The following is a 25,949-nucleotide window of genomic DNA, read 5'->3' on the forward strand; positions in this document are numbered from 1 at the left end:
CTATCCAGTGTCTACTAACTTTCATCTTCAATTCATCTTAAAACAATGTGGAAGGATACCAACCGACACTATATTTATGAATATGATTGCATATATTGACAAGCATTATGTAGCGTTTGATAGTGAACTGATATTTCAAACTTTTGAAACCTCAGCATTAAATGTCATCTATTTTAAGTCCTGAAATATGTACTATCTCATTTTCTGCTGACTTAGAATTCATGCTTCTTCAGTGACAGTATACAATTGAGAAAGGGCCGAAACTCCTACTATCTAGTAAATTATATTTTCATCAGTACACCTGACAATTTCCTCTTGCATATTGATTATACAATGTTTTCTATTCAAGCACTCTTTGTTTAAAACAGGCCTTCTTTCAAAGGCTATTTTGGTAAATGATTTTGGGTGAAGCTGAAGCTGCATTGTTTATTGCTATTTCAATTCGTTATGAAAGAAATTGAGCAATAATATTGACTCTGGTGGGATTCGAACCCACAGCCTTTGAATGCCTTTTTTAACATTTTCCTAGAAGTCCAATGCGCTATCCATTGCGCCACAGAGCCATCCTGCACCAAAAAACTTTTCAGAAATTCTGAAATAAAATAATGAGCAAGCAACTGATGATCAACTTTACAAAGTTGATAGGATACTATAATCATGGTTACATGTTGAGCATTGCATGGGGAAAAAGATATTCAACATGCCAAACTACATGATACAGTTGGATAAGTCTACTCAAAAGGCCTCTGACGGATAAAATCTTGACAATTTAAAAAACTCCATTTAAGAAGGTTTTGCAATTCTGTCAATGTAATATCTTGTTCATCATGCAATAGAAACTAAAAGAGTACTTCTTCTTAAACATAGCACCCCGCCTGCACAGGGACGTGAACCCTGGACCCTCAGATTAAAAGTCTGATGCTCTACCGACTGAGCTATCCAGGCTTTGCTTACTCTAATCTTCAAATCACATTAAAACAATTTGGAAGGATACCAACCTTACATTTACTGACAATCATTTATTATTATCATTACATATATTGATAATCAATATGTAGAGTTTTATCATGAATTGATATTTCAAGCTTTTGACATCTCAGCATTATATTTTATCTCTTTAAGTCCTGAAATTTGTACCATCTCATTTTCTGCTGATTCGGAATTCATGCTTCTTCATTGACAATACACAATTAAGAAAGGACCAAAAACTCTTACTGCCTAATACATTATATTTTACTCAGTCTACCTGTCAATTTCCTCTTATATGTAGATTATACAATATTTTCTATTCAAGTGGTGTCGGTTGAAAAAAGGGCTTCTTTCAAAGGCCATTTTGGTGAATGATTTCAGAGCAAGAAGAAGCTGCATTATTTATTGCAATTTCAATTCATTATAAAAGAAATGTAGGACAACATTGCCTCTGGTGGGATTCAAAACCACAACTTTTGAATGCCTTCTTTACATTACTCTTGAAAGCCAAAGCACTATCCATTGTGCCACAGAGCCAATCTTTTTAGGAGGTCGGACAGAAATGATCAAATAAAATAATGAGCTAGCAGCTGCTCATCAACTTTATGAAGTTGGTAGGAATCTATGATCCTGGATTTATGTTGAGCATTGAATAGCAAAAATGATATTCAACATGTCAAACCATACAATGCAGTTGGTTAAGTGTTAAGTCGACTCAAAAGGCATAGCACAGATAAAACAGCAAGGAGTTTAACAACTCCATATAAGAAGGTTTTGCAATTCCCTTAATGTAATATCTTATTCATCAAGCAGTGGAAACTTCAAGAGTGCATCTTCTTAAACATAACACACTGCCTGAACAGGAACTTCAAACCTGGACACTCATATTAAAAGTCTGCTGTGCCACTCACTGAACTATCCAGTGTCTACTAACTTTCATCTTCAATTCATCTTAAAACAATGTGGAAGGATACCAACCGACACTATATTTATGAATATGATTGCATATATTGACAAGCATTATGTAGCGTTTGATAGTGAACTGATATTTCAAACTTTTGAAACCTCAGCATTAAATGTCATCTATTTTAAGTCCTGAAATATGTACTATCTCATTTTCTGCTGACTTAGAATTCATGCTTCTTCAGTGACAGTATACAATTGAGAAAGGGCCGAAACTCCTACTATCTAGTAAATTATATTTTCATCAGTACACCTGACAATTTCCTCTTGCATATTGATTATACAATGTTTTCTATTCAAGCACTCTTTGTTTAAAACAGGCCTTCTTTCAAAGGCTATTTTGGTAAATGATTTTGGGTGAAGCTGAAGCTGCATTGTTTATTGCTATTTCAATTCGTTATGAAAGAAATTGAGCAATAATATTGACTCTGGTGGGATTCGAACCCACAGCCTTTGAATGCCTTTTTTAACATTTTCCTAGAAGTCCAATGCGCTATCCATTGCGCCACAGAGCCAACCTGCACCAAAAAACTTTTCAGAAATTCTGAAATAAAATAATGAGCAAGCAACTGATGATCAACTTTACAAAGTTGATAGGATACTATAATCATGGTTACATGTTGAGCATTGCATGGGGAAAAAGATATTCAACATGCCAAACTACATGATACAGTTGGATAAGTCTACTCAAAAGGCCTCTGACGGATAAAATCTTGACAATTTAAAAAACTCCATTTAAGAAGGTTTTGCAATTCTGTCAATGTAATATCTTGTTCATCATGCAATAGAAACTAAAAGAGTACTTCTTCTTAAACATAGCACCCCGCCTGCACAGGGACGTGAACCCTGGACCCTCAGATTAAAAGTCTGATGCTCTACCGACTGAGCTATCCAGGCTTTGCTTACTCTAATCTTCAAATCACATTAAAACAATTTGGAAGGATACCAACCTTACATTTACTGACAATCATTTATTATTATCATTACATATATTGATAATCAATATGTAGAGTTTTATCATGAATTGATATTTCAAGCTTTTGACATCTCAGCATTATATTTTATCTCTTTAAGTCCTGAAATTTGTACCATCTCATTTTCTGCTGATTCGGAATTCATGCTTCTTCATTGACAATACACAATTAAGAAAGGACCAAAAACTCTTACTGCCTAATACATTATATTTTACTCAGTCTACCTGTCAATTTCCTCTTATATGTAGATTATACAATATTTTCTATTCAAGTGGTGTCGGTTGAAAAAAGGGCTTCTTTCAAAGGCCATTTTGGTGAATGATTTCAGAGCAAGAAGAAGCTGCATTATTTATTGCAATTTCAATTCATTATAAAAGAAATGTAGGACAACATTGCCTCTGGTGGGATTCAAAACCACAACTTTTGAATGCCTTCTTTACATTACTCTTGAAAGCCAAAGCACTATCCATTGTGCCACAGAGCCAATCTTTTTAGGAGGTCGGACAGAAATGATCAAATAAAATAATGAGCTAGCAGCTGCTCATCAACTTTATGAAGTTGGTAGGAATCTATGATCCTGGATTTATGTTGAGCATTGAATAGCAAAAATGATATTCAACATGTCAAACCATACAATGCAGTTGGTTAAGTGTTAAGTCGACTCAAAAGGCATAGCACAGATAAAACAGCAAGGAGTTTAACAACTCCATATAAGAAGGTTTTGCAATTCCCTTAATGTAATATCTTATTCATCAAGCAGTGGAAACTTCAAGAGTGCATCTTCTTAAACATAACACACTGCCTGAACAGGAACTTCAAACCTGGACACTCATATTAAAAGTCTGCTGTGCCACTCACTGAACTATCCAGTGTCTACTAACTTTCATCTTTAATTCATCTTAAAACAATGTGGAAGGATACCAACCGACACTATATTTATGAATATGATTGCATATATTGACAAGCATTATGTAGCGTTTGATAGTGAACTGATATTTCAAACTTTTGAAACCTCAGCATTAAATGTCATCTATTTTAAGTCCTGAAATATGTACTATCTCATTTTCTGCTGACTTAGAATTCATGCTTCTTCAGTGACAGTATACAATTGAGAAAGGGCCGAAACTCCTACTATCTAGTAAATTATATTTTCATCAGTACACCTGACAATTTCCTCTTGCATATTGATTATACAATGTTTTCTATTCAAGCACTCTTTGTTTAAAACAGGCCTTCTTTCAAAGGCTATTTTGGTAAATGATTTTGGGTGAAGCTGAAGCTGCATTGTTTATTGCTATTTCAATTCGTTATGAAAGAAATTGAGCAATAATATTGACTCTGGTGGGATTCGAACCCACAGCCTTTGAATGCCTTTTTTAACATTTTCCTAGAAGTCCAATGCGCTATCCATTGCGCCACAGAGCCAACCTGCACCAAGAAACTTTTCAGAAATTCTGAAATAAAATAATGAGCAAGCAACTGATGATCAACTTTACAAAGTTGATAGGATACTATAATCATGGTTACATGTTGAGCATTGCATGGGGAAAAAGATATTCAACATGCCAAACTACATGATACAGTTGGATAAGTCTACTCAAAAGGCCTCTGACGGATAAAATCTTGACAATTTAAAAAACTCCATTTAAGAAGGTTTTGCAATTCTGTCAATGTAATATCTTGTTCATCATGCAATAGAAACTAAAAGAGTACTTCTTCTTAAACATAGCACCCCGCCTGCACAGGGACGTGAACCCTGGACCCTCAGATTAAAAGTCTGATGCTCTACCGACTGAGCTATCCAGGCTCTGCTTACTCTTATCTTCAAATCACATTAAAACAATTTGGAAGGATACCAACCTTACATTTACTGACAATCATTTATTATTATCATTACATATATTGATAATCAATATGTAGAGTTTTATCATGAATTGATATTTCAAGCTTTTGACATCTCAGCATTATATTTTATCTCTTTAAGTCCTGAAATTTGTACCATCTCATTTTCTGCTGATTCGGAATTCATGCTTCTTCATTGACAATACACAATTAAGAAAGGACCAAAAACTCTTACTGCCTAATACATTATATTTTACTCAGTCTACCTGTCAATTTCCTCTTATATGTAGATTATACAATATTTTCTATTCAAGTGGTGTCGGTTGAAAAAAGGGCTTCTTTCAAAGGCCATTTTGGTGAATGATTTCAGAGCAAGAAGAAGCTGCATTATTTATTGCAATTTCAATTCATTATAAAAGAAATGTAGGACAACATTGCCTCTGGTGGGATTCAAAACCACAACTTTTGAATGCCTTCTTTACATTACTCTTGAAAGCCAAAGCACTATCCATTGTGCCACAGAGCCAATCTTTTTAGGAGGTCGGACAGAAATGATCAAATAAAATAATGAGCTAGCAGCTGCTCATCAACTTTATGAAGTTGGTAGGAATCTATGATCCTGGATTTATGTTGAGCATTGAATAGCAAAAATGATATTCAACATGTCAAACCATACAATGCAGTTGGTTAAGTGTTAAGTCGACTCAAAAGGCATAGCACAGATAAAACAGCAAGGAGTTTAACAACTCCATATAAGAAGGTTTTGCAATTCCCTTAATGTAATATCTTATTCATCAAGCAGTGGAAACTTCAAGAGTGCATCTTCTTAAACATAACACACTGCTTGAACAGGAACTTCAAACCTGGACACTCATATTAAAAGTCTGCTGTGCCACTCACTGAACTATCCAGTGTCTATTAACTTTCATCTTCAATTCATCTTAAAACAATGTGGAAGGATACCAACCGACACTATATTTATGAATATGATTGCATATATTGACAAGCATTATGTAGCGTTTGATAGTGAACTGATATTTCAAACTTTTGAAACCTCAGCATTAAATGTCATCTATTTTAAGTCCTGAAATATGTACTATCTCATTTTCTGCTGACTTAGAATTCATGCTTCTTCAGTGACAGTATACAATTGAGAAAGGGCCGAAACTCCTACTATCTAGTAAATTATATTTTCATCAGTACACCTGACAATTTCCTCTTGCATATTGATTATACAATGTTTTCTATTCAAGCACTCTTTGTTTAAAACAGGCCTTCTTTCAAAGGCTATTTTGGTAAATGATTTTGGGTGAAGCTGAAGCTGCATTGTTTATTGCTATTTCAATTCGTTATGAAAGAAATTGAGCAATAATATTGACTCTGGTGGGATTCGAACCCACAGCCTTTGAATGCCTTTTTTAACATTTTCCTAGAAGTCCAATGCGCTATCCATTGCGCCACAGAGCCAACCTGCACCAAGAAACTTTTCAGAAATTCTGAAATAAAATAATGAGCAAGCAACTGATGATCAACTTTACAAAGTTGATAGGATACTATAATCATGGTTACATGTTGAGCATTGCATGGGGAAAAAGATATTCAACATGCCAAACTACATGATACAGTTGGATAAGTCTACTCAAAAGGCCTCTGACGGATAAAATCTTGACAATTTAAAAAACTCCATTTAAGAAGGTTTTGCAATTCTGTCAATGTAATATCTTGTTCATCATGCAATAGAAACTAAAAGAGTACTTCTTCTTAAACATAGCACCCCGCCTGCACAGGGACGTGAACCCTGGACCCTCAGATTAAAAGTCTGATGCTCTACCGACTGAGCTATCCAGGCTCTGCTTACTCTAATCTTCAAATCACATTAAAACAATTTGGAAGGATACCAACCTTACATTTACTGACAATCATTTATTATTATCATTACATATATTGATAATCAATATGTAGAGTTTTATCATGAATTGATATTTCAAGCTTTTGACATCTCAGCATTATATTTTATCTCTTTAAGTCCTGAAATTTGTACCATCTCATTTTCTGCTGATTCGGAATTCATGCTTCTTCATTGACAATACACAATTAAGAAAGGACCAAAAACTCTTACTGCCTAATACATTATATTTTACTCAGTCTACCTGTCAATTTCCTCTTATATGTAGATTATACAATATTTTCTATTCAAGTGGTGTCGGTTGAAAAAAGGGCTTCTTTCAAAGGCCATTTTGGTGAATGATTTCAGAGCAAGAAGAAGCTGCATTATTTATTGCAATTTCAATTCATTATAAAAGAAATGTAGGACAACATTGCCTCTGGTGGGATTCAAAACCACAACTTTTGAATGCCTTCTTTACATTACTCTTGAAAGCCAAAGCACTATCCATTGTGCCACAGAGCCAATCTTTTTAGGAGGTCGGACAGAAATGATCAAATAAAATAATGAGCTAGCAGCTGCTCATCAACTTTATGAAGTTGTTAGGAATCTATGATCCTGGATTTATGTTGAGCATTGAATAGCAAAAATGATATTCAACATGTCAAACCATACAATGCAGTTGGTTAAGTGTTAAGTCGACTCAAAAGGCATAGCACAGATAAAACAGCAAGGAGTTTAACAACTCCATATAAGAAGGTTTTGCAATTCCCTTAATGTAATATCTTATTCATCAAGCAGTGGAAACTTCAAGAGTGCATCTTCTTAAACATAACACACTGCCTGAACAGGAACTTCAAACCTGGACACTCATATTAAAAGTCTGCTGTGCCACTCACTGAACTATCCAGTGTCTACTAACTTTCATCTTCAATTCATCTTAAAACAATGTGGAAGGATTCCAACCGACACTATATTTATGAATATGATTGCATATATTGACAAGCATTATGTAGCGTTTGATAGTGAACTGATATTTCAAACTTTTGAAACCTCAGCATTAAATGTCATCTATTTTAAGTCCTGAAATATGTACTATCTCATTTTCTGCTGACTTAGAATTCATGCTTCTTCAGTGACAGTATACAATTGAGAAAGGGCCGAAACTCCTACTATCTAGTAAATTATATTTTCATCAGTACACCTGACAATTTCCTCTTGCATATTGATTATACAATGTTTTCTATTCAAGCACTCTTTGTTTAAAACAGGCCTTCTTTCAAAGGCTATTTTGGTAAATGATTTTGGGTGAAGCTGAAGCTGCATTGTTTATTGCTATTTCAATTCGTTATGAAAGAAATTGAGCAATAATATTGACTCTGGTGGTATTCGAACCCACAGCCTTTGAATGCCTTTTTTAACATTTTCCTAGAAGTCCAATGCGCTATCCATTGCGCCACAGAGCCAACCTGCACCAAGAAACTTTTCAGAAATTCTGAAATAAAATAATGAGCAAGCAACTGATGATCAACTTTACAAAGTTGATAGGATACTATAATCATGGTTACATGTTGAGCATTGCATGGGGAAAAAGATATTCAACATGCCAAACTACATGATACAGTTGGATAAGTCTACTCAAAAGGCCTCTGACGGATAAAATCTTGACAATTTAAAAAACTCCATTTAAGAAGGTTTTGCAATTCTGTCAATGTAATATCTTGTTCATCATGCAATAGAAACTAAAAGAGTACTTCTTCTTAAACATAGCACCCCGCCTGCACAGGGACGTGAACCCTGGACCCTCAGATTAAAAGTCTGATGCTCTACCGACTGAGCTATCCAGGCTCTGCTTACTCTAATCTTCAAATCACATTAAAACAATTTGGAAGGATACCAACCTTACATTTACTGACAATCATTTATTATTATCATTACATATATTGATAATCAATATGTAGAGTTTTATCATGAATTGATATTTCAAGCTTTTGACATCTCAGCATTATATTTTATCTCTTTAAGTCCTGAAATTTGTACCATCTCATTTTCTGCTGATTCGGAATTCATGCTTCTTCATTGACAATACACAATTAAGAAAGGACCAAAAACTCTTACTGCCTAATACATTATATTTTACTCAGTCTACCTGTCAATTTCCTCTTATATGTAGATTATACAATATTTTCTATTCAAGTGGTGTCGGTTGAAAAAAGGGCTTCTTTCAAAGGCCATTTTGGTGAATGATTTCAGAGCAAGAAGAAGCTGCATTATTTATTGCAATTTCAATTCATTATAAAAGAAATGTAGGACAACATTGCCTCTGGTGGGATTCAAAACCACAACTTTTGAATGCCTTCTTTACATTACTCTTGAAAGCCAAAGCACTATCCATTGTGCCACAGAGCCAATCTTTTTAGGAGGTCGGACAGAAATGATCAAATAAAATAATGAGCTAGCAGCTGCTCATCAACTTTATGAAGTTGGTAGGAATCTATGATCCTGGATTTATGTTGAGCATTGAATAGCAAAAATGATATTCAACATGTCAAACCATACAATGCAGTTGGTTAAGTGTTAAGTCGACTCAAAAGGCATAGCACAGATAAAACAGCAAGGAGTTTAACAACTCCATATAAGAAGGTTTTGCAATTCCCTTAATGTAATATCTTATTCATCAAGCAGTGGAAACTTCAAGAGTGCATCTTCTTAAACATAACACACTGCCTGAACAGGAACTTCAAACCTGGACACTCATATTAAAAGTCTGCTGTGCCACTCACTGAACTATCCAGTGTCTACTAACTTTCATCTTCAATTCATCTTAAAACAATGTGGAAGGATACCAACCGACACTATATTTATGAATATGATTGCATATATTGACAAGCATTATGTAGCGTTTGATAGTGAACTGATATTTCAAACTTTTGAAACCTCAGCATTAAATGTCATCTATTTTAAGTCCTGAAATATGTACTATCTCATTTTCTGCTGACTTAGAATTCATGCTTCTTCAGTGACAGTATACAATTGAGAAAGGGCCGAAACTCCTACTATCTAGTAAATTATATTTTCATCAGTACACCTGACAATTTCCTCTTGCATATTGATTATACAATGTTTTCTATTCAAGCACTCTTTGTTTAAAACAGGCCTTCTTTCAAAGGCTATTTTGGTAAATGATTTTGGGTGAAGCTGAAGCTGCATTGTTTATTGCTATTTCAATTCGTTATGAAAGAAATTGAGCAATAATATTGACTCTGGTGGGATTCGAACCCACAGCCTTTGAATGCCTTTTTTAACATTTTCCTAGAAGTCCAATGCGCTATCCATTGCGCCACAGAGCCAACCTGCACCAAAAAACTTTTCAGAAATTCTGAAATAAAATAATGAGCAAGCAACTGATGATCAACTTTACAAAGTTGATAGGATACTATAATCATGGTTACATGTTGAGCATTGCATGGGGAAAAAGATATTCAACATGCCAAACTACATGATACAGTTGGATAAGTCTACTCAAAAGGCCTCTGACGGATAAAATCTTGACAATTTAAAAAACTCCATTTAAGAAGGTTTTGCAATTCTGTCAATGTAATATCTTGTTCATCATGCAATAGAAACTAAAAGAGTACTTCTTCTTAAACATAGCACCCCGCCTGCACAGGGACGTGAACCCTGGACCCTCAGATTAAAAGTCTGATGCTCTACCGACTGAGCTATCCAGGCTTTGCTTACTCTAATCTTCAAATCACATTAAAACAATTTGGAAGGATACCAACCTTACATTTACTGACAATCATTTATTATTATCATTACATATATTGATAATCAATATGTAGAGTTTTATCATGAATTGATATTTCAAGCTTTTGACATCTCAGCATTATATTTTATCTCTTTAAGTCCTGAAATTTGTACCATCTCATTTTCTGCTGATTCGGAATTCATGCTTCTTCATTGACAATACACAATTAAGAAAGGACCAAAAACTCTTACTGCCTAATACATTATATTTTACTCAGTCTACCTGTCAATTTCCTCTTATATGTAGATTATACAATATTTTCTATTCAAGTGGTGTCGGTTGAAAAAAGGGCTTCTTTCAAAGGCCATTTTGGTGAATGATTTCAGAGCAAGAAGAAGCTGCATTATTTATTGCAATTTCAATTCATTATAAAAGAAATGTAGGACAACATTGCCTCTGGTGGGATTCAAAACCACAACTTTTGAATGCCTTCTTTACATTACTCTTGAAAGCCAAAGCACTATCCATTGTGCCACAGAGCCAATCTTTTTAGGAGGTCGGACAGAAATGATCAAATAAAATAATGAGCTAGCAGCTGCTCATCAACTTTATGAAGTTGGTAGGAATCTATGATCCTGGATTTATGTTGAGCATTGAATAGCAAAAATGATATTCAACATGTCAAACCATACAATGCAGTTGGTTAAGTGTTAAGTCGACTCAAAAGGCATAGCACAGATAAAACAGCAAGGAGTTTAACAACTCCATATAAGAAGGTTTTGCAATTCCCTTAATGTAATATCTTATTCATCAAGCAGTGGAAACTTCAAGAGTGCATCTTCTTAAACATAACACACTGCCTGAACAGGAACTTCAAACCTGGACACTCATATTAAAAGTCTGCTGTGCCACTCACTGAACTATCCAGTGTCTACTAACTTTCATCTTTAATTCATCTTAAAACAATGTGGAAGGATACCAACCGACACTATATTTATGAATATGATTGCATATATTGACAAGCATTATGTAGCGTTTGATAGTGAACTGATATTTCAAACTTTTGAAACCTCAGCATTAAATGTCATCTATTTTAAGTCCTGAAATATGTACTATCTCATTTTCTGCTGACTTAGAATTCATGCTTCTTCAGTGACAGTATACAATTGAGAAAGGGCCGAAACTCCTACTATCTAGTAAATTATATTTTCATCAGTACACCTGACAATTTCCTCTTGCATATTGATTATACAATGTTTTCTATTCAAGCACTCTTTGTTTAAAACAGGCCTTCTTTCAAAGGCTATTTTGGTAAATGATTTTGGGTGAAGCTGAAGCTGCATTGTTTATTGCTATTTCAATTCGTTATGAAAGAAATTGAGCAATAATATTGACTCTGGTGGGATTCGAACCCACAGCCTTTGAATGCCTTTTTTAACATTTTCCTAGAAGTCCAATGCGCTATCCATTGCGCCACAGAGCCAACCTGCACCAAGAAACTTTTCAGAAATTCTGAAATAAAATAATGAGCAAGCAACTGATGATCAACTTTACAAAGTTGATAGGATACTATAATCATGGTTACATGTTGAGCATTGCATGGGGAAAAAGATATTCAACATGCCAAACTACATGATACAGTTGGATAAGTCTACTCAAAAGGCCTCTGACGGATAAAATCTTGACAATTTAAAAAACTCCATTTAAGAAGGTTTTGCAATTCTGTCAATGTAATATCTTGTTCATCATGCAATAGAAACTAAAAGAGTACTTCTTCTTAAACATAGCACCCCGCCTGAACAGGGACTTGAACCCTGGACCCTCAGATTAAAAGTCTGATGCTCTACCGACTGAGCTATCCAGGCTCTGCTTACTCTAATCTTCAAATCACATGAAAACAATTTGGAAGGATACCAACCTTACATTTACTGACAATCATTTATTATTATCATTACATATATTGATAATCAATATGTAGAGTTTTATCATGAATTGATATTTCAAGCTTTTGACATCTCAGCATTATATTTTATCTCTTTAAGTCCTGAAATTTGTACCATCTCATTTTCTGCTGATTCGGAATTCATGCTTCTTCATTGACAATACACAATTAAGAAAGGACCAAAAACTCTTACTGCCTAATACATTATATTTTACTCAGTCTACCTGTCAATTTCCTCTTATATGTAGATTATACAATATTTTCTATTCAAGTGGTGTCGGTTGAAAAAAGGGCTTCTTTCAAAGGCCATTTTGGTGAATGATTTCAGAGCAAGAAGAAGCTGCATTATTTATTGCAATTTCAATTCATTATAAAAGAAATGTAGGACAACATTGCCTCTGGTGGGATTCAAAACCACAACTTTTGAATGCCTTCTTTACATTACTCTTGAAAGCCAAAGCACTATCCATTGTGCCACAGAGCCAATCTTTTTAGGAGGTCGGACAGAAATGATCAAATAAAATAATGAGCTAGCAGCTGCTCATCAACTTTATGAAGTTGGTAGGAATCTATGATCCTGGATTTATGTTGAGCATTGAATAGCAAAAATGATATTCAACATGTCAAACCATACAATGCAGTTGGTTAAGTGTTAAGTCGACTCAAAAGGCATAGCACAGATAAAACAGCAAGGAGTTTAACAACTCCATATAAGAAGGTTTTGCAATTCCCTTAATGTAATATCTTATTCATCAAGCAGTGGAAACTTCAAGAGTGCATCTTCTTAAACATAACACACTGCCTGAACAGGAACTTCAAACCTGGACACTCATATTAAAAGTCTGCTGTGCCACTCACTGAACTATCCAGTGTCTACTAACTTTCATCTTTAATTCATCTTAAAACAATGTGGAAGGATACCAACCGACACTATATTTATGAATATGATTGCATATATTGACAAGCATTATGTAGCGTTTGATAGTGAACTGATATTTCAAACTTTTGAAACCTCAGCATTAAATGTCATCTATTTTAAGTCCTGAAATATGTACTATCTCATTTTCTGCTGACTTAGAATTCATGCTTCTTCAGTGACAGTATACAATTGAGAAAGGGCCGAAACTCCTACTATCTAGTAAATTATATTTTCATCAGTACACCTGACAATTTCCTCTTGCATATTGATTATACAATGTTTTCTATTCAAGCACTCTTTGTTTAAAACAGGCCTTCTTTCAAAGGCTATTTTGGTAAATGATTTTGGGTGAAGCTGAAGCTGCATTGTTTATTGCTATTTCAATTCGTTATGAAAGAAATTGAGCAATAATATTGACTCTGGTGGTATTCGAACCCACAGCCTTTGAATGCCTTTTTTAACATTTTCCTAGAAGTCCAATGCGCTATCCATTGCGCCACAGAGCCAACCTGCACCAAGAAACTTTTCAGAAATTCTGAAATAAAATAATGAGCAAGCAACTGATGATCAACTTTACAAAGTTGATAGGATACTATAATCATGGTTACATGTTGAGCATTGCATGGGGAAAAAGATATTCAACATGCCAAACTACATGATACAGTTGGATAAGTCTACTCAAAAGGCCTCTGACGGATAAAATCTTGACAATTTAAAAAACTCCATTTAAGAAGGTTTTGCAATTCTGTCAATGTAATATCTTGTTCATCATGCAATAGAAACTAAAAGAGTACTTCTTCTTAAACATAGCACCCCGCCTGCACAGGGACGTGAACCCTGGACCCTCAGATTAAAAGTCTGATGCTCTACCGACTGAGCTATCCAGGCTCTGCTTACTCTAATCTTCAAATCACATTAAAACAATTTGGAAGGATACCAACCTTACATTTACTGACAATCATTTATTATTATCATTACATATATTGATAATCAATATGTAGAGTTTTATCATGAATTGATATTTCAAGCTTTTGACATCTCAGCATTATATTTTATCTCTTTAAGTCCTGAAATTTGTACCATCTCATTTTCTGCTGATTCGGAATTCATGCTTCTTCATTGACAATACACAATTAAGAAAGGACCAAAAACTCTTACTGCCTAATACATTATATTTTACTCAGTCTACCTGTCAATTTCCTCTTATATGTAGATTATACAATATTTTCTATTCAAGTGGTGTCGGTTGAAAAAAGGGCTTCTTTCAAAGGCCATTTTGGTGAATGATTTCAGAGCAAGAAGAAGCTGCATTATTTATTGCAATTTCAATTCATTATAAAAGAAATGTAGGACAACATTGCCTCTGGTGGGATTCAAAACCACAACTTTTGAATGCCTTCTTTACATTACTCTTGAAAGCCAAAGCACTATCCATTGTGCCACAGAGCCAATCTTTTTAGGAGGTCGGACAGAAATGATCAAATAAAATAATGAGCTAGCAGCTGCTCATCAACTTTATGAAGTTGGTAGGAATCTATGATCCTGGATTTATGTTGAGCATTGAATAGCAAAAATGATATTCAACATGTCAAACCATACAATGCAGTTGGTTAAGTGTTAAGTCGACTCAAAAGGCATAGCACAGATAAAACAGCAAGGAGTTTAACAACTCCATATAAGAAGGTTTTGCAATTCCCTTAATGTAATATCTTATTCATCAAGCAGTGGAAACTTCAAGAGTGCATCTTCTTAAACATAACACACTGCCTGAACAGGAACTTCAAACCTGGACACTCATATTAAAAGTCTGCTGTGCCACTCACTGAACTATCCAGTGTCTACTAACTTTCATCTTCAATTCATCTTAAAACAATGTGGAAGGATACCAACCGACACTATATTTATGAATATGATTGCATATATTGACAAGCATTATGTAGCGTTTGATAGTGAACTGATATTTCAAACTTTTGAAACCTCAGCATTAAATGTCATCTATTTTAAGTCCTGAAATATGTACTATCTCATTTTCTGCTGACTTAGAATTCATGCTTCTTCAGTGACAGTATACAATTGAGAAAGGGCCGAAACTCCTACTATCTAGTAAATTATATTTTCATCAGTACACCTGACAATTTCCTCTTGCATATTGATTATACAATGTTTTCTATTCAAGCACTCTTTGTTTAAAACAGGCCTTCTTTCAAAGGCTATTTTGGTAAATGATTTTGGGTGAAGCTGAAGCTGCATTGTTTATTGCTATTTCAATTCGTTATGAAAGAAATTGAGCAATAATATTGACTCTGGTGGGATTCGAACCCACAGCCTTTGAATGCCTTTTTTAACATTTTCCTAGAAGTCCAATGCGCTATCCATTGCGCCACAGAGCCAACCTGCACCAAGAAACTTTTCAGAAATTCTGAAATAAAATAATGAGCAAGCAACTGATGATCAACTTTACAAAGTTGATAGGATACTATAATCATGGTTACATGTTGAGCATTGCATGGGGAAAAAGATATTCAACATGCCAAACTACATGATACAGTTGGATAAGTCTACTCAAAAGGCCTCTGACGGATAAAATCTTGACAATTTAAAAAACTCCATTTAAGAAGGTTTTGCAATTCTGTCAATGTAATATCTTGTTCATCATGCAATAGAAACTAAAAGAGTACTTCTTCTTAAACATAGCACCCCGCCTGCACAGGGACGTGAACCCTGGACCCTCAGATTAAAAGTCTGATGCTCTACCGACTGAGCTATCCAGGCTCTGCTTACTCTAATCTTCAAATCACATTAAAACAATTTGGAAGGATACCAACCTTACATTTACTGACAATCATTTATTATTATCATTACATATATTGATAATCAATATGTAGAGTTTTATCATGAATTGATATTTCAAGCTTTTGACATCTCAGCATTATATTTTATCTCTTTAAGTCCTGAAATTTGTACCATCTCATTTTCTGCTGATTCGGAATTCATGCTTCTTCATTGACAATACACAATTAAGAAAGGACCAAAAACTCTTACTGCCTAATACATTATATTTTACTCAGTCTACCTGTCAATTTCCTCTTATATGTAGATTATACAATATTTTCTATTCAAGTGGTGTCGGTTGAAAAAAGGGCTTCTTTCAAAGGCCATTTTGGTGAATGATTTCAGAGCAAGAAGAAGCTGCATTATTTATTGCAATTTCAATTCATTATAAAAGAAATGTAGGACAACATTGCCTCTGGTGGGATTCAAAACCACAACTTTTGAATGCCTTCTTTACATTACTCTTGAAAGCCAAAGCACTATCCATTGTGCCACAGAGCCAATCTTTTTAGGAGGTCGGACAGAAATGATCAAATAAAATAATGAGCTAGCAGCTGCTCATCAACTTTATGAAGTTGGTAGGAATCTATGATCCTGGATTTATGTTGAGCATTGAATAGCAAAAATGATATTCAACATGTCAAACAATACAATGCAGTTGGTTAAGTGTTAAGTCGACTCAAAAGGCATAGCACAGATAAAACAGCAAGGAGTTTAACAACTCCATATAAGAAGGTTTTGCAATTCCCTTAATGTAATATCTTATTCATCAAGCAGTGGAAACTTCAAGAGTGCATCTTCTTAAACATAACACACTGCTTGAACAGGAACTTCAAACCTGGACACTCATATTAAAAGTCTGCTGTGCCACTCACTGAACTATCCAGTGTCTATTAACTTTCATCTTCAATTCATCTTAAAACAATGTGGAAGGATACCAACCGACACTATATTTATGAATATGATTGCATATATTGACAAGCATTATGTAGCGTTTGATAGTGAACTGATATTTCAAACTTTTGAAACCTCAGCATTAAATGTCATCTATTTTAAGTCCTGAAATATGTACTATCTCATTTTCTGCTGACTTAGAATTCATGCTTCTTCAGTGACAGTATACAATTGAGAAAGGGCCGAAACTCCTACTATCTAGTAAATTATATTTTCATCAGTACACCTGACAATTTCCTCTTGCATATTGATTATACAATGTTTTCTATTCAAGCACTCTTTGTTTAAAACAGGCCTTCTTTCAAAGGCTATTTTGGTAAATGATTTTGGGTGAAGCTGAAGCTGCATTGTTTATTGCTATTTCAATTCGTTATGAAAGAAATTGAGCAATAATATTGACTCTGGTGGGATTCGAACCCACAGCCTTTGAATGCCTTTTTTAACATTTTCCTAGAAGTCCAATGCGCTATCCATTGCGCCACAGAGCCAACCTGCACCAAGAAACTTTTCAGAAATTCTGAAATAAAATAATGAGCAAGCAACTGATGATCAACTTTACAAAGTTGATAGGATACTATAATCATGGTTACATGTTGAGCATTGCATGGGGAAAAAGATATTCAACATGCCAAACTACATGATACAGTTGGATAAGTCTACTCAAAAGGCCTCTGACGGATAAAATCTTGACAATTTAAAAAACTCCATTTAAGAAGGTTTTGCAATTCTGTCAATGTAATATCTTGTTCATCATGCAATAGAAACTAAAAGAGTACTTCTTCTTAAACATAGCACCCCGCCTGCACAGGGACGTGAACCCTGGACCCTCAGATTAAAAGTCTGATGCTCTACCGACTGAGCTATCCAGGCTCTGCTTACTCTAATCTTCAAATCACATTAAAACAATTTGGAAGGATACCAACCTTACATTTACTGACAATCATTTATTATTATCATTACATATATTGATAATCAATATGTAGAGTTTTATCATGAATTGATATTTCAAGCTTTTGACATCTCAGCATTATATTTTATCTCTTTAAGTCCTGAAATTTGTACCATCTCATTTTCTGCTGATTCGGAATTCATGCTTCTTCATTGACAATACACAATTAAGAAAGGACCAAAAACTCTTACTGCCTAATACATTATATTTTACTCAGTCTACCTGTCAATTTCCTCTTATATGTAGATTATACAATATTTTCTATTCAAGTGGTGTCGGTTGAAAAAAGGGCTTCTTTCAAAGGCCATTTTGGTGAATGATTTCAGAGCAAGAAGAAGCTGCATTATTTATTGCAATTTCAATTCATTATAAAAGAAATGTAGGACAACATTGCCTCTGGTGGGATTCAAAACCACAACTTTTGAATGCCTTCTTTACATTACTCTTGAAAGCCAAAGCACTATCCATTGTGCCACAGAGCCAATCTTTTTAGGAGGTCGGACAGAAATGATCAAATAAAATAATGAGCTAGCAGCTGCTCATCAACTTTATGAAGTTGTTAGGAATCTATGATACTGGATTTATGTTGAGCATTGAATAGCAAAAATGATATTCAACATGTCAAACCATACAATGCAGTTGGTTAAGTGTTAAGTCGACTCAAAAGGCATAGCACAGATAAAACAGCAAGGAGTTTAACAACTCCATATAAGAAGGTTTTGCAATTCCCTTAATGTAATATCTTATTCATCAAGCAGTGGAAACTTCAAGAGTGCATCTTCTTAAACATAACACACTGCCTGAACAGGAACTTCAAACCTGGACACTCATATTAAAAGTCTGCTGTGCCACTCACTGAACTATCCAGTGTCTACTAACTTTCATCTTCAATTCATCTTAAAACAATGTGGAAGGATTCCAACCGACACTATATTTATGAATATGATTGCATATATTGACAAGCATTATGTAGCGTTTGATAGTGAACTGATATTTCAAACTTTTGAAACCTCAGCATTAAATGTCATCTATTTTAAGTCCTGAAATATGTACTATCTCATTTTCTGCTGACTTAGAATTCATGCTTCTTCAGTGACAGTATACAATTGAGAAAGGGCCGAAACTCCTACTATCTAGTAAATTATATTTTCATCAGTACACCTGACAATTTCCTCTTGCATATTGATTATACAATGTTTTCTATTCAAGCACTCTTTGTTTAAAACAGGCCTTCTTTCAAAGGCTATTTTGGTAAATGATTTTGGGTGAAGCTGAAGCTGCATTGTTTATTGCTATTTCAATTCGTTATGAAAGAAATTGAGCAATAATATTGACTCTGGTGGGATTCGAACCCACAGCCTTTGAATGCCTTTTTTAACATTTTCCTAGAAGTCCAATGCGCTATCCATTGCGCCACAGAGCCAACCTGCACCAAGAAACTTTTCAGAAATTCTGAAATAAAATAATGAGCAAGCAACTGATGATCAACTTTACAAAGTTGATAGGATACTATAATCATGGTTACATGTTGAGCATTGCATGGGGAAAAAGATATTCAACATGCCAAACTACATGATACAGTTGGATAAGTCTACTCAAAAGGCCTCTGACGGATAAAATCTTGACAATTTAAAAAACTCCATTTAAGAAGGTTTTGCAATTCTGTCAATGTAATATCTTGTTCATCATGCAATAGAAACTAAAAGAGTACTTCTTCTTAAACATAGCACCCCGCCTGCACAGGGACGTGAACCCTGGACCCTCAGATTAAAAGTCTGATGCTCTACCGACTGAGCTATCCAGGCTCTGCTTACTCTTATCTTCAAATCACATTAAAACAATTTGGAAGGATACCAACCTTACATTTACTGACAATCATTTATTATTATCATTACATATATTGATAATCAATATGTAGAGTTTTATCATGAATTGATATTTCAAGCTTTTGACATCTCAGCATTATATTTTATCTCTTTAAGTCCTGAAATTTGTACCATCTCATTTTCTGCTGATTCGGAATTCATGCTTCTTCATTGACAATACACAATTAAGAAAGGACCAAAAACTCTTACTGCCTAATACATTATATTTTACTCAGTCTACCTGTCAATTTCCTCTTATATGTAGATTATACAATATTTTCTATTCAAGTGGTGTCGGTTGAAAAAAGGGCTTCTTTCAAAGGCCATTTTGGTGAATGATTTCAGAGCAAGAAGAAGCTGCATTATTTATTGCAATTTCAATTCATTATAAAAGAAATGTAGGACAACATTGCCTCTGGTGGGATTCAAAACCACAACTTTTGAATGCCTTCTTTACATTACTCTTGAAAGCCAAAGCACTATCCATTGTGCCACAGAGCCAATCTTTTTAGGAGGTCGGACAGAAATGATCAAATAAAATAATGAGCTAGCAGCTGCTCATCAACTTTATGAAGTTGGTAGGAATCTATGATCCTGGATTTATGTTGAGCATTGAATAGCAAAAATGATATTCAACATGTCAAACCATACAATGCAGTTGGTTAAGTGTTAAGTCGACTCAAAAGGCATAGCACAGATAAAACAGCAAGGAGTTTAACAACTCCATATAAGAAGGTTTTGCAATTCCCTTAATGTAATATCTTATTCATCAAGCAGTGGAAACTTCAAGAGTGCATCTTCTTAAACATAACACACTGCCTGAACAGGAACTTCAAACCTGGACACTCATATTAAAAGTCTGCTGTGCCACTCACTGAACTATCCAGTGTCTACTAACTTTCATCTTCAATTCATCTTAAAACAATGTGGAAGGATACCAACCGACACTACATTTATGAATATGATTGCATATATTGACAAGCATTATGTAGCGTTTGATAGTGAACTGATATTTCAAACTTTTGAAACCTCAGCATTAAATGTCATCTATTTTAAGTCCTGAAATATGTACTATCTCATTTTCTGCTGACTTAGAATTCATGCTTCTTCAGTGACAGTATACAATTGAGAAAGGGCCGAAACTCCTACTATCTAGTAAATTATATTTTCATCAGTACACCTGACAATTTCCTCTTGCATATTGATTATACAATGTTTTCTATTCAAGCACTCTTTGTTTAAAACAGGCCTTCTTTCAAAGGCTATTTTGGTAAATGATTTTGGGTGAAGCTGAAGCTGCATTGTTTATTGCTATTTCAATTCGTTATGAAAGAAATTGAGCAATAATATTGACTCTGGTGGGATTCGAACCCACAGCCTTTGAATGCCTTTTTTAACATTTTCCTAGAAGTCCAATGCGCTATCCATTGCGCCACAGAGCCAACCTGCACCAAGAAACTTTTCAGAAATTCTGAAATAAAATAATGAGCAAGCAACTGATGATCAACTTTACAAAGTTGATAGGATACTATAATCATGGTTACATGTTGAGCATTGCATGGGGAAAAAGATATTCAACATGCCAAACTACATGATACAGTTGGATAAGTCTACTCAAAAGGCCTCTGACGGATAAAATCTTGACAATTTAAAAAACTCCATTTAAGAAGGTTTTGCAATTCTGTCAATGTAATATCTTGTTCATCATGCAATAGAAACTAAAAGAGTACTTCTTCTTAAACATAGCACCCCGCCTGAACAGGGACTTGAACCCTGGACCCTCAGATTAAAAGTCTGATGCTCTACCGACTGAGCTATCCAGGCTCTGCTTACTCTAATCTTCAAATCACATGAAAACAATTTGGAAGGATACCAACCTTACATTTACTGACAATCATTTATTATTATCATTACATATATTGATAATCAATATGTAGAGTTTTATCATGAATTGATATTTCAAGCTTTTGACATCTCAGCATTATATTTTATCTCTTTAAGTCCTGAAATTTGTACCATCTCATTTTCTGCTGATTCGGAATTCATGCTTCTTCATTGACAATACACAATTAAGAAAGGACCAAAAACTCTTACTGCCTAATACATTATATTTTACTCAGTCTACCTGTCAATTTCCTCTTATATGTAGATTATACAATATTTTCTATTCAAGTGGTGTCGGTTGAAAAAAGGGCTTCTTTCAAAGGCCATTTTGGTGAATGATTTCAGAGCAAGAAGAAGCTGCATTATTTATTGCAATTTCAATTCATTATAAAAGAAATGTAGGACAACATTGCCTCTGGTGGGATTCAAAACCACAACTTTTGAATGCCTTCTTTACATTACTCTTGAAAGCCAAAGCACTATCCATTGTGCCACAGAGCCAATCTTTTTAGGAGGTCGGACAGAAATGATCAAATAAAATAATGAGCTAGCAGCTGCTCATCAACTTTATGAAGTTGGTAGGAATCTATGATCCTGGATTTATGTTGAGCATTGAATAGCAAAAATGATATTCAACATGTCAAACCATACAATGCAGTTGGTTAAGTGTTAAGTCGACTCAAAAGGCATAGCACAGATAAAACAGCAAGGAGTTTAACAACTCCATATAAGAAGGTTTTGCAATTCCCTTAATGTAATATCTTATTCATCAAGCAGTGGAAACTTCAAGAGTGCATCTTCTTAAACATAACACACTGCCTGAACAGGAACTTCAAACCTGGACACTCATATTAAAAGTCTGCTGTGCCACTCACTGAACTATCCAGTGTCTACTAACTTTCATCTTTAATTCATCTTAAAACAATGTGGAAGGATACCAACCGACACTATATTTATGAATATGATTGCATATATTGACAAGCATTATGTAGCGTTTGATAGTGAACTGATATTTCAAACTTTTGAAACCTCAGCATTAAATGTCATCTATTTTAAGTCCTGAAATATGTACTATCTCATTTTCTGCTGACTTAGAATTCATGCTTCTTCAGTGACAGTATACAATTGAGAAAGGGCCGAAACTCCTACTATCTAGTAAATTATATTTTCATCAGTACACCTGACAATTTCCTCTTGCATATTGATTATACAATGTTTTCTATTCAAGCACTCTTTGTTTAAAACAGGCCTTCTTTCAAAGGCTATTTTGGTAAATGATTTTGGGTGAAGCTGAAGCTGCATTGTTTATTGCTATTTCAATTCGTTATGAAAGAAATTGAGCAATAATATTGACTCTGGTGGGATTCGAACCCACAGCCTTTGAATGCCTTTTTTAACATTTTCCTAGAAGTCCAATGCGCTATCCATTGCGCCACAGAGCCAACCTGCACCAAGAAACTTTTCAGAAATTCTGAAATAAAATAATGAGCAAGCAACTGATGATCAACTTTACAAAGTTGATAGGATACTATAATCATGGTTACATGTTGAGCATTGCATGGGGAAAAAGATATTCAACATGCCAAACTACATGATACAGTTGGATAAGTCTACTCAAAAGGCCTCTGACGGATAAAATCTTGACAATTTAAAAAACTCCATTTAAGAAGGTTTTGCAATTCTGTCAATGTAATATCTTGTTCATCATGCAATAGAAACTAAAAGAGTACTTCTTCTTAAACATAGCACCCCGCCTGCACAGGGACGTGAACCCTGGACCCTCAGATTAAAAGTCTGATGCTCTACCGACTGAGCTATCCAGGCTCTGCTTACTCTTATCTTCAAATCACATTAAAACAATTTGGAAGGATACCAACCTTACATTTACTGACAATCATTTATTATTATCATTACATATATTGATAATCAATATGTAGAGTTTTATCATGAATTGATATTTCAAGCTTTTGACATCTCAGCATTATATTTTATCTCTTTAAGTCCTGAAATTTGTACCATCTCATTTTCTGCTGATTCGGAATTCATGCTTCTTCATTGACAATACACAATTAAGAAAGGACCAAAAACTCTTACTGCCTAATACATTATATTTTACTCAGTCTACCTGTCAATTTCCTCTTATATGTAGATTATACAATATTTTCTATTCAAGTGGTGTCGGTTGAAAAAAGGGCTTCTTTCAAAGGCCATTTTGGTGAATGATTTCAGAGCAAGAAGAAGCTGCATTATTTATTGCAATTTCAATTCATTATAAAAGAAATGTAGGACAACATTGCCTCTGGTGGGATTCAAAACCACAACTTTTGAATGCCTTCTTTACATTACTCTTGAAAGCCAAAGCACTATCCATTGTGCCACAGAGCCAATCTTTTTAGGAGGTCGGACAGAAATGATCAAATAAAATAATGAGCTAGCAGCTGCTCATCAACTTTATGAAGTTGGTAGGAATCTATGATCCTGGATTTATGTTGAGCATTGAATAGCAAAAATGATATTCAACATGTCAAACCATACAATGCAGTTGGTTAAGTGTTAAGTCGACTCAAAAGGCATAGCACAGATAAAACAGCAAGGAGTTTAACAACTCCATATAAGAAGGTTTTGCAATTCCCTTAATGTAATATCTTATTCATCAAGCAGTGGAAACTTCAAGAGTGCATCTTCTTAAACATAACACACTGCCTGAACAGGAACTTCAAACCTGGACACTCATATTAAAAGTCTGCTGTGCCACTCACTGAACTATCCAGTGTCTACTAACTTTCATCTTCAATTCATCTTAAAACAATGTGGAAGGATTCCAACCGACACTATATTTATGAATATGATTGCATATATTGACAAGCATTATGTAGCGTTTGATAGTGAACTGATATTTCAAACTTTTGAAACCTCAGCATTAAATGTCATCTATTTTAAGTCCTGAAATATGTACTATCTCATTTTCTGCTGACTTAGAATTCATGCTTCTTCAGTGACAGTATACAATTGAGAAAGGGCCGAAACTCCTACTATCTAGTAAATTATATTTTCATCAGTACACCTGACAATTTCCTCTTGCATATTGATTATACAATGTTTTCTATTCAAGCACTCTTTGTTTAAAACAGGCCTTCTTTCAAAGGCTATTTTGGTAAATGATTTTGGGTGAAGCTGAAGCTGCATTGTTTATTGCTATTTCAATTCGTTATGAAAGAAATTGAGCAATAATATTGACTCTGGTGGGATTCGAACCCACAGCCTTTGAATGCCTTTTTTAACATTTTCCTAGAAGTCCAATGCGCTATCCATTGCGCCACAGAGCCAACCTGCACCAAGAAACTTTTCAGAAATTCTGAAATAAAATAATGAGCAAGCAACTGATGATCAACTTTACAAAGTTGATAGGATACTATAATCATGGTTACATGTTGAGCATTGCATGGGGAAAAAGATATTCAACATGCCAAACTACATGATACAGTTGGATAAGTCTACTCAAAAGGCCTCTGACGGATAAAATCTTGACAATTTAAAAAACTCCATTTAAGAAGGTTTTGCAATTCTGTCAATGTAATATCTTGTTCATCATGCAATAGAAACTAAAAGAGTACTTCTTCTTAAACATAGCACCCCGCCTGCACAGGGACGTGAACCCTGGACCCTCAGATTAAAAGTCTGATGCTCTACCGACTGAGCTATCCAGGCTCTGCTTACTCTTATCTTCAAATCACATTAAAACAATTTGGAAGGATACCAACCTTACATTTACTGACAATCATTTATTATTATCATTACATATATTGATAATCAATATGTAGAGTTTTATCATGAATTGATATTTCAAGCTTTTGACATCTCAGCATTATATTTTATCTCTTTAAGTCCTGAAATTTGTACCATCTCATTTTCTGCTGATTCGGAATTCATGCTTCTTCATTGACAATACACAATTAAGAAAGGACCAAAAACTCTTACTGCCTAATACATTATATTTTACTCAGTCTACCTGTCAATTTCCTCTTATATGTAGATTATACAATATTTTCTATTCAAGTGGTGTCGGTTGAAAAAAGGGCTTCTTTCAAAGGCCATTTTGGTGAATGATTTCAGAGCAAGAAGAAGCTGCATTATTTATTGCAATTTCAATTCATTATAAAAGAAATGTAGGACAACATTGCCTCTGGTGGGATTCAAAACCACAACTTTTGAATGCCTTC

General features: G+C 34.5%; 28 non-coding genes across 28 annotated transcripts; all 28 read right to left on the minus strand.

Moving 5' to 3' along the window:
* Nucleotides 1-471: 471 nt before the first annotated feature.
* Nucleotides 472-563, minus strand: TRNAR-UCU (transfer RNA arginine (anticodon UCU)). The gene is given in 2 exon segments: nt 472-507; nt 527-563. It is a non-coding gene; the product is annotated as a tRNA-Arg (tRNA).
* Nucleotides 564-872: 309 nt separating this feature from the next.
* On the minus strand, nt 873-945 carry TRNAK-UUU (transfer RNA lysine (anticodon UUU)). Its single transcript has one exon. It is a non-coding gene; the product is annotated as a tRNA-Lys (tRNA).
* A 1,410-nt stretch (nt 946-2,355) lies between these two features.
* TRNAR-UCU (transfer RNA arginine (anticodon UCU)) lies at nt 2,356-2,447 on the minus strand. Its single transcript is given in 2 exon segments — nt 2,356-2,391; nt 2,411-2,447. It is a non-coding gene; the product is annotated as a tRNA-Arg (tRNA).
* A 309-nt stretch (nt 2,448-2,756) lies between these two features.
* Nucleotides 2,757-2,829, minus strand: TRNAK-UUU (transfer RNA lysine (anticodon UUU)). The gene has a single exon. It is a non-coding gene; the product is annotated as a tRNA-Lys (tRNA).
* Nucleotides 2,830-4,239: 1,410 nt separating this feature from the next.
* TRNAR-UCU (transfer RNA arginine (anticodon UCU)) lies at nt 4,240-4,331 on the minus strand. The gene is given in 2 exon segments: nt 4,240-4,275; nt 4,295-4,331. It is a non-coding gene; the product is annotated as a tRNA-Arg (tRNA).
* Nucleotides 4,332-4,640: 309 nt separating this feature from the next.
* Nucleotides 4,641-4,713, minus strand: TRNAK-UUU (transfer RNA lysine (anticodon UUU)). Its single transcript has one exon. It is a non-coding gene; the product is annotated as a tRNA-Lys (tRNA).
* A 1,410-nt stretch (nt 4,714-6,123) lies between these two features.
* TRNAR-UCU (transfer RNA arginine (anticodon UCU)) lies at nt 6,124-6,215 on the minus strand. Its single transcript is given in 2 exon segments — nt 6,124-6,159; nt 6,179-6,215. It is a non-coding gene; the product is annotated as a tRNA-Arg (tRNA).
* Nucleotides 6,216-6,524: 309 nt separating this feature from the next.
* TRNAK-UUU (transfer RNA lysine (anticodon UUU)) lies at nt 6,525-6,597 on the minus strand. Its single transcript has one exon. It is a non-coding gene; the product is annotated as a tRNA-Lys (tRNA).
* Nucleotides 6,598-8,007: 1,410 nt separating this feature from the next.
* On the minus strand, nt 8,008-8,099 carry TRNAR-UCU (transfer RNA arginine (anticodon UCU)). Its single transcript is given in 2 exon segments — nt 8,008-8,043; nt 8,063-8,099. It is a non-coding gene; the product is annotated as a tRNA-Arg (tRNA).
* Nucleotides 8,100-8,408: 309 nt separating this feature from the next.
* TRNAK-UUU (transfer RNA lysine (anticodon UUU)) lies at nt 8,409-8,481 on the minus strand. Its single transcript has one exon. It is a non-coding gene; the product is annotated as a tRNA-Lys (tRNA).
* Nucleotides 8,482-9,891: 1,410 nt separating this feature from the next.
* On the minus strand, nt 9,892-9,983 carry TRNAR-UCU (transfer RNA arginine (anticodon UCU)). Its single transcript is given in 2 exon segments — nt 9,892-9,927; nt 9,947-9,983. It is a non-coding gene; the product is annotated as a tRNA-Arg (tRNA).
* A 309-nt stretch (nt 9,984-10,292) lies between these two features.
* Nucleotides 10,293-10,365, minus strand: TRNAK-UUU (transfer RNA lysine (anticodon UUU)). Its single transcript has one exon. It is a non-coding gene; the product is annotated as a tRNA-Lys (tRNA).
* Nucleotides 10,366-11,775: 1,410 nt separating this feature from the next.
* Nucleotides 11,776-11,867, minus strand: TRNAR-UCU (transfer RNA arginine (anticodon UCU)). The gene is given in 2 exon segments: nt 11,776-11,811; nt 11,831-11,867. It is a non-coding gene; the product is annotated as a tRNA-Arg (tRNA).
* A 309-nt stretch (nt 11,868-12,176) lies between these two features.
* TRNAK-UUU (transfer RNA lysine (anticodon UUU)) lies at nt 12,177-12,249 on the minus strand. Its single transcript has one exon. It is a non-coding gene; the product is annotated as a tRNA-Lys (tRNA).
* Nucleotides 12,250-13,659: 1,410 nt separating this feature from the next.
* Nucleotides 13,660-13,751, minus strand: TRNAR-UCU (transfer RNA arginine (anticodon UCU)). The gene is given in 2 exon segments: nt 13,660-13,695; nt 13,715-13,751. It is a non-coding gene; the product is annotated as a tRNA-Arg (tRNA).
* A 309-nt stretch (nt 13,752-14,060) lies between these two features.
* On the minus strand, nt 14,061-14,133 carry TRNAK-UUU (transfer RNA lysine (anticodon UUU)). Its single transcript has one exon. It is a non-coding gene; the product is annotated as a tRNA-Lys (tRNA).
* A 1,410-nt stretch (nt 14,134-15,543) lies between these two features.
* On the minus strand, nt 15,544-15,635 carry TRNAR-UCU (transfer RNA arginine (anticodon UCU)). The gene is given in 2 exon segments: nt 15,544-15,579; nt 15,599-15,635. It is a non-coding gene; the product is annotated as a tRNA-Arg (tRNA).
* A 309-nt stretch (nt 15,636-15,944) lies between these two features.
* On the minus strand, nt 15,945-16,017 carry TRNAK-UUU (transfer RNA lysine (anticodon UUU)). The gene has a single exon. It is a non-coding gene; the product is annotated as a tRNA-Lys (tRNA).
* Nucleotides 16,018-17,427: 1,410 nt separating this feature from the next.
* Nucleotides 17,428-17,519, minus strand: TRNAR-UCU (transfer RNA arginine (anticodon UCU)). The gene is given in 2 exon segments: nt 17,428-17,463; nt 17,483-17,519. It is a non-coding gene; the product is annotated as a tRNA-Arg (tRNA).
* A 309-nt stretch (nt 17,520-17,828) lies between these two features.
* On the minus strand, nt 17,829-17,901 carry TRNAK-UUU (transfer RNA lysine (anticodon UUU)). The gene has a single exon. It is a non-coding gene; the product is annotated as a tRNA-Lys (tRNA).
* Nucleotides 17,902-19,311: 1,410 nt separating this feature from the next.
* Nucleotides 19,312-19,403, minus strand: TRNAR-UCU (transfer RNA arginine (anticodon UCU)). Its single transcript is given in 2 exon segments — nt 19,312-19,347; nt 19,367-19,403. It is a non-coding gene; the product is annotated as a tRNA-Arg (tRNA).
* Nucleotides 19,404-19,712: 309 nt separating this feature from the next.
* Nucleotides 19,713-19,785, minus strand: TRNAK-UUU (transfer RNA lysine (anticodon UUU)). Its single transcript has one exon. It is a non-coding gene; the product is annotated as a tRNA-Lys (tRNA).
* Nucleotides 19,786-21,195: 1,410 nt separating this feature from the next.
* Nucleotides 21,196-21,287, minus strand: TRNAR-UCU (transfer RNA arginine (anticodon UCU)). The gene is given in 2 exon segments: nt 21,196-21,231; nt 21,251-21,287. It is a non-coding gene; the product is annotated as a tRNA-Arg (tRNA).
* A 309-nt stretch (nt 21,288-21,596) lies between these two features.
* On the minus strand, nt 21,597-21,669 carry TRNAK-UUU (transfer RNA lysine (anticodon UUU)). The gene has a single exon. It is a non-coding gene; the product is annotated as a tRNA-Lys (tRNA).
* Nucleotides 21,670-23,079: 1,410 nt separating this feature from the next.
* TRNAR-UCU (transfer RNA arginine (anticodon UCU)) lies at nt 23,080-23,171 on the minus strand. The gene is given in 2 exon segments: nt 23,080-23,115; nt 23,135-23,171. It is a non-coding gene; the product is annotated as a tRNA-Arg (tRNA).
* A 309-nt stretch (nt 23,172-23,480) lies between these two features.
* On the minus strand, nt 23,481-23,553 carry TRNAK-UUU (transfer RNA lysine (anticodon UUU)). Its single transcript has one exon. It is a non-coding gene; the product is annotated as a tRNA-Lys (tRNA).
* A 1,410-nt stretch (nt 23,554-24,963) lies between these two features.
* TRNAR-UCU (transfer RNA arginine (anticodon UCU)) lies at nt 24,964-25,055 on the minus strand. The gene is given in 2 exon segments: nt 24,964-24,999; nt 25,019-25,055. It is a non-coding gene; the product is annotated as a tRNA-Arg (tRNA).
* A 309-nt stretch (nt 25,056-25,364) lies between these two features.
* Nucleotides 25,365-25,437, minus strand: TRNAK-UUU (transfer RNA lysine (anticodon UUU)). Its single transcript has one exon. It is a non-coding gene; the product is annotated as a tRNA-Lys (tRNA).
* Between the last annotated feature and the right edge of the window lie 512 nt (nt 25,438-25,949).

This window comes from Pleurodeles waltl, chromosome 4_2 (assembly GCF_031143425.1).
Source record: "Pleurodeles waltl isolate 20211129_DDA chromosome 4_2, aPleWal1.hap1.20221129, whole genome shotgun sequence".
NCBI classification, from domain to species: Eukaryota; Metazoa; Chordata; class Amphibia; order Caudata; family Salamandridae; genus Pleurodeles; species Pleurodeles waltl.